Raw genomic sequence first — 21,796 nt, forward strand, 5'->3', positions numbered from 1 at the left:
ACCAGCACGATTTGCTGGAACACCTTGACTGGGGAGCCAAGCCCAGCTCTCCACAGCCTCTCCTGCAACTCTCCGAACTCCGATGAATCCTTGGGCGGTTGCCCACGGTCGACGCCCGTTGTTCTGATTTTGACCTCCAAGAAGCTTCTTCGCAGGGAAAGATCCCCGTGAGGTGATGCAGTACTGCAGGTGAGTTCGAACCTATTCGTCACCAATGTAGTGTCCGAGTATAAATAATACACGGACTGCAGGAGAACAATAATAACAGGTATTTACTGAACAGAGGGTAAATTAAGACTGAAATACAGAAGCCTGCTATGGCTTTATATACAGGGGTGGTCACTGCCGGTACTTCAGTATAGAATCAGTTCTTCTCTTAAAGGTACATACACAACAAGTAACACTCCGATGGAATACCAGGCATTTGTGCGAGCACACCTTGCCACATTTGCCACTGACAAACACGATAGTGGGACGGTAAATGGGGTTGAGGTTAGTGTGAACGGGGACCCCATGACCCGACCACAAAAGCAATACAATTTCCCCAGGGAGGCGGAGGCAGACATGGAAGCAGCCATGGCTTCCTTAGTCAAACAGGGAATATTGAGACCGATAGCCACCCACATAAACTCTCCATTGTGGCCGGTTAGAAAACCGGACAACTCCTGGAGGGCCACAGTGGACTATCGGGTACTCAATAGAAACATCCCCGCCAGTGCACCCATGGTCGCAGACGTTTTCGACCTCATTGGAAGTATCCCAGCATCCGCGACCACCTTCACGGTGCTGGATATTTCCAACGGGTTTTAGTCCATCCCTCTGCGGAGAGAGGACCAGTACAAGTTCGCCTTCACATTTAAAGGCCAACAATACACCTGGAACTGTTTACCTCAGGGCTTCCACAACAGCCTTAGCATTTTCCATCAATGCATGGCTAATTGTTTGAAGGGCTTCATCCGACCCCGACAGTTGGTACAGTACGTGGATGACCTGCTCCTATTCACCGATGAGGGAGAGGCGCATGGTCCACTACTGGCTAAACTGCTGGAGCTGCTCAGGCAAGAAGGCTTCAAAGTAAACCCGAAGAAAGCACAGAGCGGCCAGCAGGAAGTGAAATTCCTGGGGCTGACTGTGCGCGCTGGGGAGACGGCCATCGATAAAGCCAGAAAGGAAGCAGTGCAGGAGTTACCAGCCCTCAATACAGTCACAGGAGTGAGATCTTTTCTGGGGCTAACTGGATACTGCAGAGATTTCATTGAGGATTACGCAGTCACAGCAGCCCCTCTGCTCCGACTCCTACACAAGGGAGTGGAGTGGGCCTGGGACGAGGGTTGCGAGGCAGCATTTGTGAAACTCAAGAAAGATCTGCAGACCGCGCCGGCTCTAGGGGCTATTGATGGGGAAAAGGAGTTTTTCCTGGAGGTGGCAGCCAGCGGGGACAGTCTGAGTGCCGTGCTGCTCCAAGAGCGGCAAGGCCAGCTGAGACCGGTGGTTTACTCCTCCAGGATACTCACCGATGTGGAGAAGGGCTATTCCAACTGTGAGAGGCACCTCCTCGCCACTCACTGGGCTGTGAAAAGATCATTGATCTTCACAGGAACATCGCCCATCACACTCCTCACACATCACACGCCCACCCAGATGCTCCTGGATGGGAGAATCAAAGACGGGACACTGAGCAGTGCCCGCATTGCTCGCTGGACACTGCTTCTCTCCCAGATGGACCTGAAAGTGAAAGGTCTCTGCGAGGCGAAGCTCACGGTGTAATGTCCATGTGTAATTGAGACACGGACTGCAGAAGTTGGTTATAACAGGTGTTTACTGAATGGAGACAAAACTGGAACTACTATACAAAGTTACTGCACAGGCATATATACAGGGGTGGTCACTACTGGTACTGCAGTATACAGGGGCTGCAGAATATAGTTCCTTCTTCAAGGTACATCCACTACAATTCCTCCCCTTTTAGCTAAATAGTACATAACATTCGGTTAATAATTAAATAACATATTTACAATTACAGTTGCTATATACATTAGCTGAAGTTAATCAATTATAAATTCAGTCTTTGAGGAGGCTTCCTGATTCTGTCCGGATAACGCCTCTTTGGGGTATCAGGTTCTTCTGGCAAAGTTGATTCGGGATCAACGTCGTTGTTTGGTTCGTCTGCTTCCAATATCACCGATCCTGAGGTAGATGCAATTGGTACTTTGGTTTCATCACCAGGTGTATAGGATCGTGGTGTAGATTTGATGTTTTCCAGTGACTCTACAATCTGGTCAGCATGGCGTCTTACAATGCTCTCTCCAACGTCCACAGTATACATTAGAGGTCCTTGCCGTGTGCAGATCGTTCCTGGCTGCCATTTCTCTGTGCGGTAGTCCCGGGCAAAAACTGGTTGACCTATCTTGAAACTCCTGGTTGACCTTTCATTCATATTCTGAAACTGCCTGTTCTCCACATCTCTTCTGATGTTTGGCTTAACCAAATCCAAGCGGCATCTTAGTCTTCGATTGAAGAACATCATGGCTGGAGTTTGGTTGGTAACCACATGTGTTATCCACCTTGTGTTGTAGGGGTATGTCTTCATTACACACTGCCTTGATAGCCTTCTTGAATGTTTGAACGAACATCTCAGCCAATCCATTGGTGGCTGGATGATATGGGGCGGATGTGTAATGCTTAACACCATTGTTCTTTAAGAACCTCCGGAACTCTTCAGACACAAACTGTGGTCCATTGTCGGAGCAAATCTGTTCAGGCAGCCCATTTCTGGCGAATATGGTTCGTAAGACTGTGATAGTTTTTTCTGTGGTGGTTGAGGACATTTTTATTACCTCTGGCCACTTTGAATGTGCATCCACCGCAATTAAAAACATTGAGTCCATAAATGGACCAGCAAATTCAATGTGTACCCTTTGCCATGGAGATGAGGTCCACTCCCATGGATGTAGAGGGGCTTGTAGTGGGGCGTTTTGGACCTTCTAGCATCCTGTACAGCTCTTGGTCATCTCTTTGATTTCTCTATCGATTCCCGGCCACCACACAAACGCGCTGGCTAAGTTCTTCATTTTTACCCCTCCCAGATGACCCTCATGAAGCTCATTGAGCACTCTATCCTTCAATTTGGGTGGAATTACTACTCTGGATCCACACATCAAGGTTCCTCAGCACACTGACAGCTGTTCTCTTCTCGGCGAGAATGCTGGCAACAGTGGTGCGCCATGTGCTGGCCATCCCTTCACCGTTAAATCATAGACGCTGGAGAGTGTCGGGTCATTTCGTGTTTCTTTTTCTATGTTTGCATTCGTCACAGGTAGACATTCGACGATGGTCAAGTGGAATATCTCCACAGGATCCACTGCACGTGCTTCTTCCACCGTCGGCAACGGTAGGCACAACAATCCATCAGCATTTCCATGCTGTTTAGTACCTTTGTACTCTATGTCATATTGGTGTGCCCCTAGGAAAAGGGACCACCTCTGTAGCCGCTGTGCTGTCATTATCTTATCGGGACACCCTTCTTAGGGTTGAAAATGGAGGCAAGAGGTTGATGATCAGTTAGTAGAGTAAATTTCTGTCCGTGCAGGTAGTGATTGAACTTCTTCACTCCCCACACCAGGCTGAGGGCCTCTCTGTCAATCTGGGCATAGTTACGCTCGGCTACAGTTAACGAGCGTGACGCAAAAGCTATCGGCCTCTCTGAACCATCAAGGGATTTATGTGACAGTACCGCTCCAATGCCATAGGGAGACGCATCACACGCCAATCTTATCGGTAGTGATGGGTTGTAGTGAACCAATACTTCTCTTGAAGTGATCAGGCCTTTACACTTCTGAAAGGCCCGCTTACATTCATCACTCCATTTCCATGCTACTCCAGTTTGTAGCAGGTTGTTCAGTGGGTGCAGAATTGTGGACAAATTTGGCAAAAACTTATGGTAGTAATTCACCAATCCGAGGAATGACCTCAGTTGCGACACATTTTCAGGCACTGGAGCCTTAACTACCGCTTCAATTTTGTCAGGGGACTTATGTAACCCCTCTTCATCAATCACGTGGCCACAATACGATACTTGTTTCTTTAAAAACACGCACTTGAGGCGATTGGGTCGTAGCCCATGTTCTCTTACTCTAGTGAGCACCTGCTCTAGGTTGGCAAGGTGTTCACTGTCATTTTCACCTGTCACTAGGATGTCGTCCAAGTAACACTGAGTCCCCAGAATCCCTTGCAGAACTTGTTCCATCGCTCTTTGCCATATAGCCGGAGCTGATGCTACTCCGAATACCAGTCGATTATACTGGTAAAGACCTTTGTGAGTGTTTATCGTGAGATATTTCCGAGAGGATTCTTCAACCTCCATCTGCAAATATGCTTGCACTAGGTCAATTTTTGTAAAATGTTTCCCTCTAGATAGTGAGGCGAAAATATCTTCTATCCTCGGAAGAGGATACTGTACTGTGTGAAGGGCTGGGTTCACAGTCACCTTGAAGTCCCCACAGATGCGAACCTTCCTTGGTTCCTCAGACTTATTGTTTAATGTTTTCTTCATGACAGGAACGATGGGTGTCGCCCACTCGCTCCAGTCTACCTTAGATAACACGCCTGCATTCTCCAGCTCTGCCTCGACGGCTGGGCGAATTGCATACGGTACCGGTCTTGCTTTGAAAAACTTGGGAATTGCATTCTCTTCTATTTTTATCGAGGCGGTTACGCCTTTAAGAGTTCCCAGTCCTTGTTGAAATACCTCTTTAGCGGTAGCTAAGATTTTTGACAATCGTCCAGGTGTGATGTCGTCATCCTTTTTAACAGCCACAGTCAGTGCCTGAATGGTGTGCCAGTCTAAACTTATCTTTCTGATCCATTCATGTCCCAATAACGGTGGTCCACCATCTTGCAGTATGTACAGATACAATTTCTGTATTTCCTTGCCGTTGTATTCGACAGGCACCCTTATTTTCCCTCTGGGGTATACTTTCTGCCCTGTATATGTCTTCAAGACAATGGATGTGTCTTTCAAGGGTATGTGTGAGAATAGCCGCTCGTAGTCTCATCGATTCATGACGGTCATGGCTGATCCTGTATCCAATTCCATTTTGACTTGGGACCCTGCTATCGTGAGGGTGACCCAAATGGTTCGGTGATCCTCTTTTGTGATTACGTTGTGTAGTTTGAGACAGCTTAGTCTCTTGTTCCCGGATTCACTATCGCTCTTCTGGTCTTCGGAACTACTGTCCGTCATCTTTTGTACTTTCCTGTACTGTTCCTTAGTAGTCTTTTTGTTGTCGTTAGTCTTCTTCCTGGACCTGCAAACTCGTGCAATGTGTCCCATCTTTCCGCATTGGCTGCATGTTTTGTCCTTGGACCAGCAGTCCTTCTGGTCATGGGTTGTTCTGCCGCAGCGATAACATTTTTCAAATCCCCGTCTCATTTCATGGGTGCCGTATTCCTGTGGCTTTTGCTGTATTTCCGCAGCTCCCCTTGCTGCTGCTTCGCATGATACTGCCACGCTGAAAGCCTTATCTAGCGTCAGCTCTTTCTCTGAGAGTAACCTCTTCTGGGTTCCTTCACTCAGGAGTCCACAGACAAATTTGTCCCGTCGGGTATCTGCCAGTCCTGCTCCGAACTGGCAGTGCCTTGATAGCTTGTGTAGTTCCGTAAGGTAATCAGCATTGCTCTCATCTTTATGCTGATTTCTCTTGTGGAATTTAAATCTTTCTGCTATCAGCAGCGGTGTAGGATTTAGGTGTTCCTGTTGGATATCAACAGTTTCATTAAAACTCTTTGTCATCGGTTTGACTGGAGTGATCAGGTTCCGCAATAGGCCGTACATTCTTGCGCCCATTAAGTTTAGTAGTACCGATGCCTTTTTCTCATCGGCTACTTCATTTGCCTTGCAATATACTTCGACTCTTTCCACATACGTGGTCCAGTCTTCTATTGCATTATCGAAGGCAGTGATATTGCCAGTCTTCGGCATTTTGGATATCTAAGATGGCACCTCCCGCGCTTTGCCTTCTTCCTCGATTGAACAAAATGGCACCTCCTGCGCTTTGCCTTCTTCCCCGCTGGATTAAGATGGCGCCTCCCGCGCTTTCTGCCTTTTCTGCTGCTGCCAGCGCTGTTGCTGGCATTTTTATGCCTTGATGGCGACGCCCTATGGTCTTCGCGCGCTTCCCCCCGCGCTGCTACCAACGCCGCTCTCCGCCGTCCCCGTGGCAAGCTGCAGCTCCTCGCGGCTTCCTGCGCTTCTAATTTCTTTTTCTTTTATTTTAATTACTGTTCCCATCGTCAGAGCAGACCCTATGGGACACTTCCCTCCCTCTTCTCGGGTCTGTACGCTGCCCGGCTTCGTAGCACCGGCCGCGCCCTTTGTGCTTCACCCTCTCTCTTTCTCTCCTCTTCCTGACAACGCTGCTCGGCCCCGTTGAAAAGCCATCCGATCGAGCTCTAGCCCGCCGCAGCCCAGGAAGGATGTGTACTACCTGCCACCAGCCCAATTAGCTGGAACACCATAGACTGGATAACCAAGCCCAGCTCTTGACAGCCTCTCCTGCAAATCTTCGAATTCGATGAATCAGAGGGCGGTTGCCCACGGTCGACGCCCGTTTCTTCTGTTTTTTTTTTCTTTTTGGATTTCTTCCTTCTGGCTTTGACCTCTAATAACTTCGCTTCAGGGATGGATCCCCGTGAGGTGGTGCAGAACTGTAGGTAATTCGAATCTGTTCGTCGCCAATGTAATGTCCGTGTGTAATTGAGACATGGACTGCAGAAGTTGGTTATAACAGGTGTTTACTGAATGGAGACAAAACTGGAACTACTATACAAAGTTACTGCACAGGCTTATATACAGGGGTGGTCACTACTGGTACTGCAGTATACAGGGGCTGCAGAATATAGTTCCTTCTTCAAGGTACATACATGGTGTGGAGATGCCGGAGTTGGACTGGGGTGGACAAATGTAAGAAGTCACACAACACCAGGTTATAGTCCAACAGCTTTATTTGAAATCACAAGCTTTCGGAGCGCTGCTCCTTCTTCAGGAACACTTCACCTGAAGAAGGAGCAGCGCTCCGAAAGCTTGTGATTTCAAATAAAGCTGTTGGACTATAACCTGGTGTTGTGTGACTTCTTACAAAGGTACATACACTACACACGGCCAACATGATTTTCCCAGGGGCAGCCCACCAGTGTTCCACAGAAGGGGTATGGCAAGTTAACATGTGTTTTCGGGTCGGGATACACCCCGCAGGCCACTAAATCTATGTGGACGGTTCAAGCACAATATCTGCTGGCGAGCGACTTACCGGGTATGGAGTTTATGACCCAGAGGCGGACATTGCCCTGGCAATTAAACTCCCCAGCACCATGAGCGCCCAGCATGCTAAACTATCCGCAGTAGTGTACATGGTCACACACCCCGAGAAATTCCCTACCCTGTGCATGATTTGCTCGGACAGTATGTGCACATGTAATTTGTGTACAGAATACCTGGCTATCTGGTCCCATCGTGGATATACCTCCGCTGAGGGGTGTTTTGTTTTCTTTTTGGGTTCAATAAAGACTCATTTCTGAAAGAGAATGTTGTTTATTCTATAGTCTTGTTCAAGACTTTCTACAGCTTTTTACAGAACACACTATGCTGTGATGCAGCTAGAATCAAACTGAAAGTAAAACTGCCAGCCTGCTTGTCTGGTCACATGACCTCTGCTGCTAAGGCACAAGCAATCAAAAACACAGACAAATATGCTGTAAGGCATAAGTAATCAAACACAGGCAAATATCATCACTATTTGCTGATATCCTTACATCTCCCTTTCTTAAAACAAAAGTATTTTACTTTTAACTAACAACATTTAATGAACTTACATCATCATTATCATGATCAAGGTTTTTTACCCTTGCTTTGTGTGTTCACATGAAATATGTCAATACACTAGAACTTGAAGAAAGAATAAGATAACATTACTTCCTTCTTTAACAATAGTCCTTAAATTTGCTCAATGAGTCTCTCAGGAGGCTTCACGTGTCTTGACGGTTTTCTGATTAATTGTCCTTGAATCTGAGTTGTTGCCTCAGATGATTGGTTCTCAGCTGTGTGATCTGGTTGTTCTTTGAACTTCCTCACTTTCTCCCCCTCTTTTGTTTTCAGGAGTTTCTCCGGGATGGGTAGGTTTGACCTTAGCCGACGTCCCATCCAGAGTTGGGCTGGTGACATACCACACTCGAGCGGCGTTGTGCGGTATACAAGCATGCTCTGGTCGAAGTCAGTTCCACTGTCTTTTGCCTTGTACTTCAGTCTTTTCACTGTGTTTGCGGGCTCTCCTGGGTCAACAGCTCTGGACAACGTGTCTGCTGTATACATCAGCTTACCCGGTGTGTACGCAACATTCAGTTCATCATAGACTGTCTCTCTTTCACTTTCCACAACGAGGACTCTCTTTACCAGGTTCAGTCTCTCACAGGCTTTTAAACCTAGTATGGCTTGCACATCCTTTGGCACCACGATTAATGCTAGCGTGTGCTCTCTGTCCTTGTGTGTTACTTTGACAATGCATTTTCCTTTCACTGGTATATCAGTACCTGAGTATCCGGTCACTCTCACTTGTATTCCATGTAACTTTGGTCTGGGTCTAATTCTCTTAAAATCGGTCTCTGATATCACATTAACTTGTGCTCCAGTATCCAATTTAAATGGAATGTGTATGTCGTTCACTTTTAGTGTCAACATCCAGTCTCTTTCTTCTCTTTTGTTTTCAGACACCACATCAACATAGAATTCCTCTATGTCGCTTGCATCTACTGCATGGACCTTGCTTTGTTGCACTTGGTTCTTGCAGCAACGGGCATAATGGTTGTTCTTGTTGCAACTATAGCAAGTTTTACCATATGCTGGACACTTTCTTGGTGGATGCTGTGTACCGCATCGACTACATGACTTCCGATAGTCTCTTTCATTTTCGTTTGCTGGCCACGTCTCTTTTTTCACATTGGCGCTCTCTTTGTTAAACGGTTTGTATCCCTTCTTTCTCACTGCATCCACGTTGCAGCTACTGTCACTAAACAGCTCCTTTGCCTGCAACTTCACAGTCTCTGTAACCCTACACAGTGCTATGGCTTTTCCCAGGTCTAGATCTTGCTCTCTTAGCAGTCTTTCCCTTAGACCATTATCTGGAATACCACACACCAGTCTGTCTTTTATCAGCGAGTCTATGAGTCCCCCAAATTCACACGATTTGCTCCGGTTTCTCAGTTCAGTCACATACTGATCAATAGTCTCGCCGATTTTCTGTACACATGTGAAAAATTTGTGCCCCTCAAAGGTCACGTTGCGTTTAGGTATGCAGTAGGCCTCAAACTGTTCCATTATTTTATCTAACTTCATTTTGTCTCCATCAACAGCGAATGTGAAGTTATTATACACCTCCAGCGCTTCATCACCCACGACATGCAAGAACAGTGACGATTTCTGTTTATTACTTTTCTTGTCAGCTCCGATTGCCGCTAAATACAACTCTAAACGTTGTTTGAACCTTCTCCAATTTTCAGCCACATTACCTGTTAATTGAAGCTTCGCCGGTGGGTGTAAACCTTCCATTTTTTCACTTCGTTAGCTATTCTCTAATGGTAAGCAACGATGTTCTCTTCTGGCTTGCTAATATGTGGAGAGCTGATTTCGCTTACTTGCCACAACTGCTTTCACTGTCCCATCAAGTTGCAAACTTCAGATTTTTTCTCTTTCAGCCACTTCTGACATCATGTTTTGTTTTCTTTTTGGGTTCAATAAAGACTCATTTCTGAAAGAGAATGTTGTTTATTCTAAAGTCTTGTTCAAGACTTTCTACAGCTTTTTACAGAACACACTATGCTGTGATGCACCTAGAATCAAACTGAAAGTAAAACTGCCAGCCTGCTTGTCTGGTCACATGACCTCTGCTGCTAAGGCACAAGCAATCAAAAACACAGACAAATATGCTATAAGGCATAAGTAATCAAACACAGACAAATATCATCACTATTTGCTGATATCCTTACAACGGGATACTCCTCACAATTAAGCCTCTGCTGGAGAAAATCATGGCAACTGTGGGGGAGGAAGGAAAGGTCTATATACACAAAGTAAAAGCCCATTCCTCCACTGAACCCCATGGCAAGGGAAATCAGCAAGCCGATGTACTGGCAAAAGAAGGTGCTCGTACGGGCACTTTTTGGGACCCATACGAGTTAAGTCCCATAGCAGCGATCAGGGGCAGAGGCAGAACACAAGGGAGTTCAGGGGTAGCATTGGCACTGGACCTGAAAATGATTCAAACCCAAGATCCCGTCCTAAGAACCGTCCTGAATGCACTCTCTAAAGGGGAAAAGGTAGAGGGCCTGTATGGCACAGCAGCCATCACCGTAAAGGAAGGCATGCTGTTCAGGGGGGAGCAATGGGTAGTGCCGCAGCAGCACCAAAGGGAATTCCTCCAACTGGCCCATGAGCGTCCAGGAGCAGGGCATCCCATGCCTGAGACCACCTGGCAACGGGTGGAATGGGCAGGATGGTGGCCAGGACTCAGGAAACAGGCCCGCGAGTTTTGTGCCGGCTGTCTGGTGTGTGCTGCTAACAACCCTGACCCCCGGAAAAGGAAGGTATCTATGGGACACATCAGGAGGGTAGAGGGACCATGGCAGTTGATCCAGGTCGACTACATTGGGCCCCTACCCACCGCCCAGGGAGGCTACAAGTACTGCCTAGTCCTGGTGGATGTGTTCTCAAAGTGGGTGGAAGCTTTTCCATGCCGTACTGCTACTGCATTGGGTACGGCTAGGATCCTGGTCAGGGAAGTGTTCTCACAATGGGGACTACCGCAGTATGTGGAGTCCGACTAAGGGAGTCATTTTACCGGGCAGGTCATGAAAGAGACCATCATGATACTCGGCATTGAAGGGAAATGGCACGTCGTCCACAACCCACAGTCATCGGGTCCTGTGGAGCGTTTAAACCGTACCATTAAAGAAAGGCTGCAGAAGGAGACGGGAGACTCACCCAAGAAGTGGGTAGAAGTCTTACCGTTGGTCCTAATAGGGATATGAGCCAGCCAGTCAAAAATCACGGGGTATTCCCCACATGAGCTCATGACTGGTAGGATTATGCGGACCCCCACCCATGTGCTAGCCCCGGTGCTCATGGAAGATCAGCTTAGAGAGGTGAACTGGGACAGCTTCGTCAGGAATCTGCTTGAACACCTTAAATGGGTTCACTGGCAGGCTGCTCGCAACATGGGAAAACAGCATCGGAGTAACCGATTGCTGCTAGAACCCCGCAAGCACCACGAGTGGGAGATAGGGGATCAGGTCATGGTTAGGAACTTTGCTCGGGTAGGGAGTTTTGAACCATTGTACATGGGGCCATACAACATTGTCGACCTTACGCCCAGGCGTACAAGCTGCCCAGAAGCCGCAGAAGATAGTGGCTGAACAGGAATTGGCCTGGCCGCCCGGAGACAGGCGGTGGATGTACATAGCATTTCTGATGTATTTAGGTGTGTTTTTACAGTTTTGGTAGCTTTAGGTTTATTATTGAATTATCTTCGAAGTAAGTTTAAGTTTCGAAACTCAATCACTTTGTCAAGCCAGAGAACCTTCTCGGGACATGGCTATCTGTTTTGTGTGTCCCTACAGAGAGGAAATCGGCATGAGGAGGGTTCTGCTCCTGCTCGCCCTGGTGAGCATCGGTGACTGAGGTGATGTGGAGGACTCCCACATTTATGGGTGCTCGTGAGAGAGAGCTCCGATTGTTATCGCTGGGGGTGGCGAACTGGGTGTGGAGGAGCTCGCTATTTATTTCCATGAGGGAAGGTGGCCAGGGTGTCTGGGGTCTAACTCTACGCAATACCCCAGCCAGACCAGGTTCACCTACGGGGAGGCCTCCATCCAGTGCCCCAGGGTACAGGTCATTGCTACACAGATCAGTGTCACTGAGGGGAAACGTGTGTGTCTTACATGCAAAGGACGGATTCCCCTGGATAGTTGGTGGTGGCTCAGGAAGCTGAGCAGGGACATAGGGGACTGTACAGCCGACTGAGAACGACTGGGGAACGATACCTACCGGACGATAATGGGGACCCAAGGGGGAGTGAGTGTGTGTTGGGATAAGTGGTGGGAGTCGGAACAGGGAATTTACATCTGCATGTGGGGATCAGAGAGAGCCTGCCCCACAGGCATATCCATCATCTTCTCCAGACAATGGCAAGATACCAGGAAGGGGATGGGGTGGGATTCTAGCCTGCATGTGTGTGCGGTCCCACACTCCCGATCCCAGTCAATGCCACCAAACTCGTAGCACACACCCGAAAGCCCCTGCCCATGACCCCGACAACACGGACAGTACTAGAGAGGTGTCCTACCACCACCAAGGGACCAGGGAATGGGTTAATGCTAGTGCCGACCAAAAAGGTACTATACGAGGGGGTACACTATGCAGTAGCTTCAGTTATCCTAAACCTTACCGAAGTACACTTTCCTGAATGGTGCCCTACGGAGACAGAACAGCTGTACCAGGCCCTACTAATAGAAATGTTCAGGAAATTTTACGAATTCGACTTTGCCAACATAGACAAAGCAGAGCTATACACATTACACACTGAGTACACTATGGGCGCGGGGAGACAAAGAGGGGGAACCTGGAACAATATTTTCACTACCTATAATACAGGATCCTCTGTAATAAATAGCCTGGATGATATAGAACTGCAAACACAAATAAGTGGTCTAAAAACCCAACGATAAAAGATCCTAACAGAAGAAAACACAGTGGTAGGCTCAGAGCTACACGAGGACCAAGCTATGATGATCCATTTAAAGGAAATTATTGCTGAGCTAGAAAGACACGCAAAAACAGTAAAGTCACTCATACGGGAGGATAGGAATGCTTCGGATCAGGCTGCACAGAATGAGGTGTGTGTGCTATATGGGGCATGGTTGCTGGGCGAGGGCCGCAGCAACCTGGAGGGTTTAAAGCAAGGTTTAGTCCCCTCCTGGATCAGCAACAAGCACCTCGCAGCCCTCCACCCATTTAGCAATTCGCTGAGCCTGTGTCAGCTCCACCTAGCCTCTGAAGCCTACACTGTCCCAGTGGATTGTGGAAATTCCAATCACACTATCATGGGGATAGTAGTGAGGTTGCTGGTCATGGGTGGGATAGCCCGACCCGCACCGGTATACAGGGTGGAGAACATTGGGATCATTCAAGGGGGTGCACACGTCCGTTTTGCTGCGGTCCCACCTTATGTCATAAAGTGGGAGCACGCTATGACAGGTACAGACCTCGCCGGGTGCCGGAGTCGGGGTGCACACATAATACTTTGTCCCCAGCACTTGAACACCTATTCTAGACCACAGTGCGGCTTTAAAGCTGCTGGCGCATGACCTATAAACTGTACCATGGAGGTAATGTCACAAGACCATGTTCCCCCACAGGTAGCATACATAGAGGGTGGGGCATATTGTGTCACCACAAGTGCGCCCTACTACCAGCATGCACAGCACATTAGGTGTCCGGTAAGTGACAGCAGTTACAGCTTTAAACCCGAGGCAGAAGTTAAAGTGGCCCAGGAACGGATTGTCCCCATTCCTGAACCCTCCACTGTTCACCTCACTGTAACTGAAAACATAACCAACCTGCAAGACTATGTTACATACTTTGGCTATGAAATTCCCCCTCTACCCGAACATCTTACTGCCCTACTCAAAGCCGTAGAAGTATCACAAAAACATTTCTATACTCTAGAACAAAAAACAGTCGCGATAGGGGGCGAGATTTCGGATATCATAGCCCCACCCTGGTGGGATATTTTCAAAAATATAGAGGTCCCTTCCTGGATCAGAATAGCTTCCCATGTTTTAGTGGTCTGTCAGTTTGGTATAGTTTTCTACTTACTATGCACAAAGTGCAAGGGGAGGGGCAGAAAGCTCCAATCCCGACATGAGAGGGTATTGGACAAGCATTACAATAACGTTTTTGATCATGTATTGGATGAACCTTAATCGTCATTGTAATAAAGTTGGTGACCGCGTATTATTTTACTATGTATGTATCGTATTTTCCAAGTGGTGCAGGGGTGTTGGACCCCCTCCGTGCTTGGATATGAATGTAACTGAATTTTACCTGTGTATGCATCTGAACACTACATTTAAAGGGGAATGTATGCTGTGGGTCATAGATAGGTAAACTATAGGGGGAAGGTTGGCTCTCGGGCATCAAGAATTTTGCTCACTTAGTATGACACTCTAGCAAGTAAAGTATCACGGGGGTCTGTAAGATTCTCAAAATTCACAGATCCCCCAAGGCTAGAAGAAAACCCTAAGGAAAATGACTTTGGACTCTTTCTAAACAAGTTTCAGGATGATAAAATAAAAAGGCATGTTTGGACCTGTACAGGGAGAAAAGGCTGCAACAGGAAATGGGATCAACCTCTGTAAAGACAGTTTGGATATTGGAGTAAATCAAATTGTCTGGGGAACTGTGTAACCTCAATTCATCCTAACAATCGATCCACGAAGGAGCAGCCCCTTCCCAAAACACAGGACCCTTCCAAAACATGCATAATGCATGATGTGGAGATGCCGGTGTTGGACTGGGGTGGACAAATGTGAGAAGTCACACAACACCAGGTTATAGTCCAACAGCTTTATTTGAAATCACAAGCTTTCGGAGCGCTGCTCCTTCGTCAGGTGAAGTGAAGAGATGCATATAGGCACAGCATATATAGTCAGACAACACTGCCAGATGATTACAGGTAATCTTTCTAACTGCCCTTTATCACACCTCGGCAGAGAGATAATCACAGCAATCAAAGGTGTGAATGGTGTCCAAACAGGTCAGTCAGGAAAACATTATATCAAAGAACAATGAGGTGGGGGTCACAAGGGGTCAAATGTTGCAATGCTGGGGTCTGTATGAAAAACAAAAAACAAACAAAAAACAATTAAAAAAAAATTTTTTTTTGCTGCAAATCACAGTAGGTCCGGCTGCATCTGTGTAGAGAGAACAAGCCAATGACGACTCGAGTCTGGATGACTCTACATCAGGTGGGGTTACATGTAGCGTGACATGAACACAAGATCCAGCTCGGCCAACGTTGTCTACCTCATACGTTGCAGGAAAGGATACCCCGGAGCATGGTACATCGGCGAGACCATGCAGACACTGCGACAACGGATGAACGGACACCACACAACAATCGCCAGGCAGGAGTGTTCCCTCCCAGTCGGGGAACATTTCAGCAGTCAAGGACATTCAGCCTCCGATCTTCAGGTAAGCATTCTCCAAGGCAGCCTTCGAGACACAAGACAACGCAAAATCGTCGAGCAGAAACTGATTGCCAAGTTCCGCACTCATGAGGACGGCCTCAACCGGGATCTTGGGTTCATGTCACGCTACATGTAACACCACCTGATGTAGAGTCATCCAGACTTGAGTCGTCGTTGGCTTGTTCTCTCTACACAGATGCGGCCGGACCTGCTGTGATTTCCAGCAAAAAAAATGTTTTTTTAATTGTTTTTTGTTTTTCATACAGACCCCAGCATTGCAACATTTGACCCCTTGTGACCCCACCTCATTGTTCTTTGACGTAATGTTTTCCTGACTGACCTGTTTGGACACCATTCACACCTTTGATTGTTGTGATTATCTCTCTGCCGAGGTGTGATAAAGGGCAGTTAGAAAGATTACCTGTAATCATCTGGCAGTGTTCTCTGACTATATATGCTGTGCCTATATGCATCTCTTCACTTCACCTGATGAAGGAGCAGTGCTCCGAAAGCTTGTGATTTCAAATAAAACTGTTGGACTATAACCTGGTGTTGTGTGACTTTATGCATAATGCAAATCACCTCGCCAACCTACATAGAAATCTCAGGCTCAGACAGGATACTCGAAACCTGAATATAACTATGACAATGAACTAGGCGATCAACAACTCATTGACTAAACATATGACATCCCGAAACCATTTGTCACATTTTTAATCAAGTTATCTTAACGAGCCCGCCCAAATCAAACAATAAACCGGGACTGATTTGGAGCGCAGATTAGGAGGCCCCAATTAATATAATTAAAGGCCTGTTTTCCAAAGAAAGTCAACACTCCAGAAGTTGGAGACAACTCAATAAGCTCTCTCTCAGAAAGCTCGCCCCAAAAACAATACACAAGAGAAACCGAAGCATCGAAATGGGGCAGCATTCTACCGTACACCCAAGTTCAACAGCTTCAGTGACCCAGGACATCATCGGACACCCCGTGGCAATTACAAAACTACCAACAAAATATTACCACCAACCAATCCGGTAATATTGAGCCACCGCGACCAAAGAAAACAAACTCAGGAGAAAAACCGAAGATTTGAAAGTTTCCACTCAGCAATCTATTCCTGACTTACCCCGGGTAAGATTTTTACTTAAAAGGAACCCTGAGCCCCATCTCTACCGAAGAAAAGTGGGTACTCACCCCATAGATCCAAAACGCACCCTACCGCATCAGCGGACTCGCGAAGACTGATTAGCAGATAGTTGAAGTCCTCTACCGCGTACGGGGTACAGCAGACACCGACCAACACATCCAGCAAACCCCAAAACCCCTTCCTCTCCTTTTCCCTCCCTCCCTCTCTCTCCCTCCCTCCCTTTCTCTCCCTCTCTTCCTCTCTCTCTCTCCCACCCTCTCTCCCAACATCGCTCTCTCTCCTCCTCTCCCTCCCTCTCTCTTTCTCTCTCAATTCAATTCAATTCAATTCAAATCGCTTTATTGGCATGACAAGGTGCATCTTATGTTGCCAAAGCATCGAAAAACATTCATGGTTGAACACATAAATACAGATCTATCCATACAGCGTATAAACAGATATATCCCTGAGTGTATAAATATACATTCATATAATTTGTATATACTCTTTTCTTATATTTAGTGGTTGTCCCTCTGTTTATGGCAAGCTGTAACATAGTGCGCCGCTAAGGTTACACAATTTCTCTCTTCCCCTAGTAGGTATGGGAGTTTTTGGTCGTCATTCAAATTTCTGCATTCCGGGCATATTTTTCTGAATTTTGGGTAGAAATTCTCCCTTATGCCCTGATATTTTCTACAAGCTGTGAGGAAGTGCATCTCTGTCTCCACCACTCCCTGACTGCAGTGAGAGCATATCCTGTCCTCTCTTGGTAGCCGGGTCTGCCTGTGTCTACCTTTTTCGATCGCCAGGCTATGTTCACTAAGTCTGTACATTGTCAAGGTTTTTCTCAGTTTGCTATCCTTTACCATGGTCAGGTAATCAGCCATGTTGTATTGTTTGTTTAGGGCCAAGTAGCAATTGAGTTTGTTTTGGGTTTTTGTTGTTTCTGCCCAACATGACAGATATTTTCCCTTTTACTGAGTGACGATTGTGTTGGGTCGAATTCTTTGTGTTACGCTTTCACTGTCCTGGGGCTGGTTATTGTTAATAGTGTTAGTAGTTACTTCACTGAGTCCCAGGACTAGTTGACTGAGGGTATTCTTCTTTATGGTCCTCTCTTGGCATTTCAGGGCTTCGTAATGATAGCAGTGGGGGTTGCTCATTTTTAGGTGTTTCCAAAATTTGGTGGCTCTTTTTTGGATAGTGATTATGAATGGATATTGGCCTAGTTCTGCCCTGCATGCATTGTTTATGGTTTTCCTTTGAGTCCGGAGGATACTTTTACAGAATTCTGCATGTAGGACCTCAATTGGGTGTTTGTCCCATTTTGCAAATTCTTGTTGTGTTAGCGGTCCCCACATCTCACTGCCATAGAGTGCAATTGGTTCAATTACTGATTTGAAAATTTTGAGCCAAATGCTAACTGGGATTTCTATTTGGATTGATTTTTTAATGGCATAGAAAGCCCTTCTTGCTTTCTCTTTCAGTTCATTCACAGCCAGATGAAAATTTCCCGTGGAACTGATTTTTAAGCCCAAGTATGTGTAGTTAGTGGTTTGTTCAATTTTGGTTGTTCCTAGTGTGAAATTTATTTTGGGACCCTGATGTCTGGATCTTTGCTGGAACACAAGGACTTTGGTTTTTTGGGGATTTATTGTCAGGGCCCAGGTCTGGCAGAATGACTCCAGCAGATCCAGGTTCTGCTGTAGACCCTCCTTAGTTGGTGACAGCAGAACCAGGTCATCTGCATAGAGGAGGAATTTAACCTTGGATTCATATAGGGTGAGGCCGGGTGCTGTAGATTGTTCAAGTAGTTTTGCCAATTCATTTATGTAAATATTAAAGAGTGTCGGTGAGATGGGCGAGCCCTGCGTCACCCCCCGCCCCTGTGGGAAGTATTTTGTTTGTTTGTCTCCAATTTTAACTGCACATTTATTGTTTGTATACATTGATTTAATTACATCATATGTTTATCCCCCTACCCCGCTTTCGATAAGTTTCAGGAATCGACCGTCGTGCCAGATGGAATCGAAAGGCTTCTGGAAATCTATAAAGCATGCATAGCTTTTGCTTTTGTTTTGATGAACATGTTTGTCAATTAGGGTCTGTAGGGTGAAGATATGATCTCATGTTCTATAGTTTGGTAGGAATCTAATTCGGCTTTTACTCAAGACATTGTGCTCCTCAAGGAAGTTTATAAGTCTTTTGTTTATGACACTACAGAATACCTTCCCCAGGTTACTGTTTACACAGATGCCTCGATAGTCATTTGGGTCGACTTTGTCCCCACTTTTGTATATGGGCGTTATGAGTCCTTTGTTCCAGATATCACTCCCTCCCTCCCACTCTCTCCATCTCGCACTCCCTCCTACCCTCTCCCTCCTTCCCTCCCTCCCTCATGCTCCCTACCTCTCTCTCTCCCTCCCTCTCCCTCCATCCCTTCCTCACTCTCCCATCCTCCCTCTCCCTCCCTCCCTCCCTCTCCCTCCCTCCCTCTCCCTTCCTCTCCATCTCGCACTCCCTCCTTCCATCTCCCTCCCTCCCTCCCTCATTCTCCCTAATTCTCTCTCGCCTGCCATCTCCCTCCCTCCCTTCCTCACTCTCGCACCCTCCCTCTCCTCCCTCCCCCTCCCCCTCCGCTCCCTCCCTCTCTCTCCCTCCTGCTCCCCCTCCCTCTCTCTCCCTCCCACCCTCCCACTACCTTACTCCCTCACACTCCCTCTCTCCCTCCCACTCCCTCTCTCCCTCCAGCTAGCTCCCTCCCACCCTCTTCTCTCCTACCCTCACCTCCCTACCACTCACTTCCTCCCTCCTCCTGTTCTCTCTCCCTCTCTCCCACCCTACCTCCCTTCCTCTCAAACACTCCCCCTCTCTCCCTTCGTCTCACTCCCTCCTTCCCTCCCACCCTCTCGCTCCCTCCCTCCTTCTCCCTCACTCCCACTCACTACCTCCCTCTCCCTCCCTCTCTCTCACTCTCTCCCTCCCTCCCCTCTCCCTCCCTCCCTCCCTCAACATCCCTCCCTCTCCCTCCCACTCTCTCCCTCCCTCTCTCTCCCTCCTTCCCTCACTCCCTCTCCCTCCCTTACTATCCCTGCCTCCCTCCCTTGCTCTCTCTCCCTCCCTCGCTCCCTCTCCCTCCCTCCCACTCTCTCCCTCCCTCTCCCTACTTCTCCCCTCCCTCTCTCTCCCTCTCCCTCTCTCTTCCTCTCTACCACCTTCCTTCTCTCTCGCTCTCTCCCTCCCTTCCTCTCTCCCTTGCTCCCTCCTCCCTCCCTCTCTCTCTCTCCCCCTCCCTCCCTCTCTCCATCCCTCTCTCTCCCTCACTACCTTGCCATCTCTCCCTCCCTCTCTTCATCCCTCTATCTCCCTCCCTACCACTCCTTCCCTCCCTCCATTTCTCACACTCCATCCCTCACACTCCCTCCCTCCCTCTCCCTCCACCTCTCTTTCACTCCTTCCCTCTCCCTCCCTTCCTCTCTCCCTCACTCCCTCCTCCCTCCCCTCTCTTTTCTTCTCTCCCTCCCTCCCTCTCACTCCCTGGTCTCCCTCCCTCTCCACCTCCCTCTCCCTCGCTCTATCTCTCTCTCCTTCCCTCTCTTCCTCCCTCCCTCTCTCCCTCCCTCTCTCCCTCCCTCTCTCATTCCCTCCCTCTCTCCCTCCCTCCATCTCTCCCTCCCCTCTCTCTCTCCCTGCCTCACTCCCTCTCCTCTCTCCCTCCCTCCCTCTCCTCTCTCACACACCCTCCCTCCATCTCTCTCACTCCATCCCTCTCTGTCCCTCTGTCTCACTCCCTCCCTTTCTCACTCCCTCCCTCTCCCTCCCTTCCTCTCTCCCTCGCTCCCTCCACCCTCCCTCTCTCTCCAACCCCCTCCCTCCCTCTCTCCCCCTAACTACCTTTCCCTCTCTCCCTCCCTCCCTCTCCATCCCTCTATCTCCCTCCCTACCTCTACCTCCCTCTCTCTCTCCCTCTCTCTCCCTCCCCTCTCTTTCCCTCTCCCTCCCTCTCCCTCCCTCTCCACCTCCCTCTCCTCTCTCTCTCTCCCTCTCTCCTCCCTCCCTCTTCTCTCTCCCTCCCTCCCTCTTATTGCTCCCTCCCTCTCCTCTCTCCCCCGCCTTTCCTCTGTCCTACCATCCCTCTCCTCTCTGCCACCCTCTCTCTCTCTCTCCCTCTTCCTCCCTCACTCCCTCTCCATCTCTCACTCACTCCCTCCCTCTCCCTCTCTCCCTCTCCCTCCCTCTGCCTCCCTCCTTCTCTCTCCCTCCCTCTCCCTCCCTTCCTTCCTCTCTCGCTCGCTCCCTCCCTCTCCGTCCCACCCTCTCTCTCCCTCTCCCTCACTCTAACAGCCTCTCCCTACCTCCCACTCTCCCTTCTCCCTCTCTTCCCTCTCCCTCTCGCTCCTGCCATCCCTCTCCCTCCCTCGCTCTCTCCCTCTTGCCCTCTCTCTCCCTCCCTCTCAACATCCCTCCCTCTACATCCCTCTCACTCCCTCCCTCCCTCTCCCTCTTTCCCTCCCTCGCTCCTTCTCCCTCCCTCCCTCTCCCTCCCTTTCCATCTCTCTTCCTCCCTCCCTCTCAAGCTCCCTCCGTCTCTCTCCATCCCTCCCTCCCTTGCTCTCTCTCCCTCCCTCCCTCCACCCCTCTCCCCCTCCCTCTCTCCCTCTCTCTTCCACTCTATCTCTCACTCCCTCCCTCTCTCCCTCTCACTCCCTCCCTCCCTCCCGCCCTATCAACATCCCTCCCTCTCCATCACCCTCTCTCCCTCTGTCTCTCTCTCTCCTACCCTCCCTCACTCTCGCTCACTTCCTCCTTCTCCCTCCTTCCCTCACTCCCTCCCTCCCTCTTCCTCCCTCTCTCCCTCTACCTCCCAACCCCTCCCTCTCCATCCCGCAACATCTCTCCCTCTCCCTCCCACTTTCTGCCTCGCTCTCCCTCCCTCCTTCCCTCCCTCCTTCCCTCCCTGCCTCTCCCTCCCTCCCTCGCTCTCACTCCCTCCCTCACTCTCTCTCCCTCCCTCCCTCTCTCCCTCCCTCTCTCTGTCTCCCTCCCTCACTCTACCTCTACCCCTCCCTCTAACTCCCTCCCCCTCTCTCTTCCTCTCTATATCACACTCCCTCCTCTCTCCCTCCCTCCCTCTCTCCCTCCCTCTCTCTGTCTCCCTCCCTCACTCTACCTCTACCCCTCCCTCTAACTCCCTCCCCCTCTCTCTTCCTCTCTATATCACACTCCCTCCTCTCTCCCTCCCTCCCTCACTCCCTCCCTCTATCTCTCTCACTCTATCCCTCGCCCTCCCTCTCCCTCCCTCTCTCTCTCGCTCCATTCCTCTCCCTCCCTTCCTCTGTCACTTGCTCCCACCTCCCTCCCGCTCTCTCCCCCTC

At 48.8% G+C, this 21,796-nt stretch overlaps 1 pseudogene; it reads right to left on the reverse strand.

Annotated features, from left to right (window-relative positions):
• The window catches only part of LOC147116035 (alpha-1,4-N-acetylglucosaminyltransferase-like), an 83,017-nt pseudogene that overhangs the window by 44,632 nt on the left and 16,589 nt on the right, over nucleotides 1-21,796 (reverse strand).

Source organism: Somniosus microcephalus, chromosome 6 (genome assembly GCF_052327205.1).
Source record: "Somniosus microcephalus isolate GS21.2 chromosome 6, FLI_Smic_1.0, whole genome shotgun sequence".
Lineage (NCBI taxonomy): Eukaryota > Metazoa > Chordata > Chondrichthyes > Squaliformes > Somniosidae > Somniosus > Somniosus microcephalus.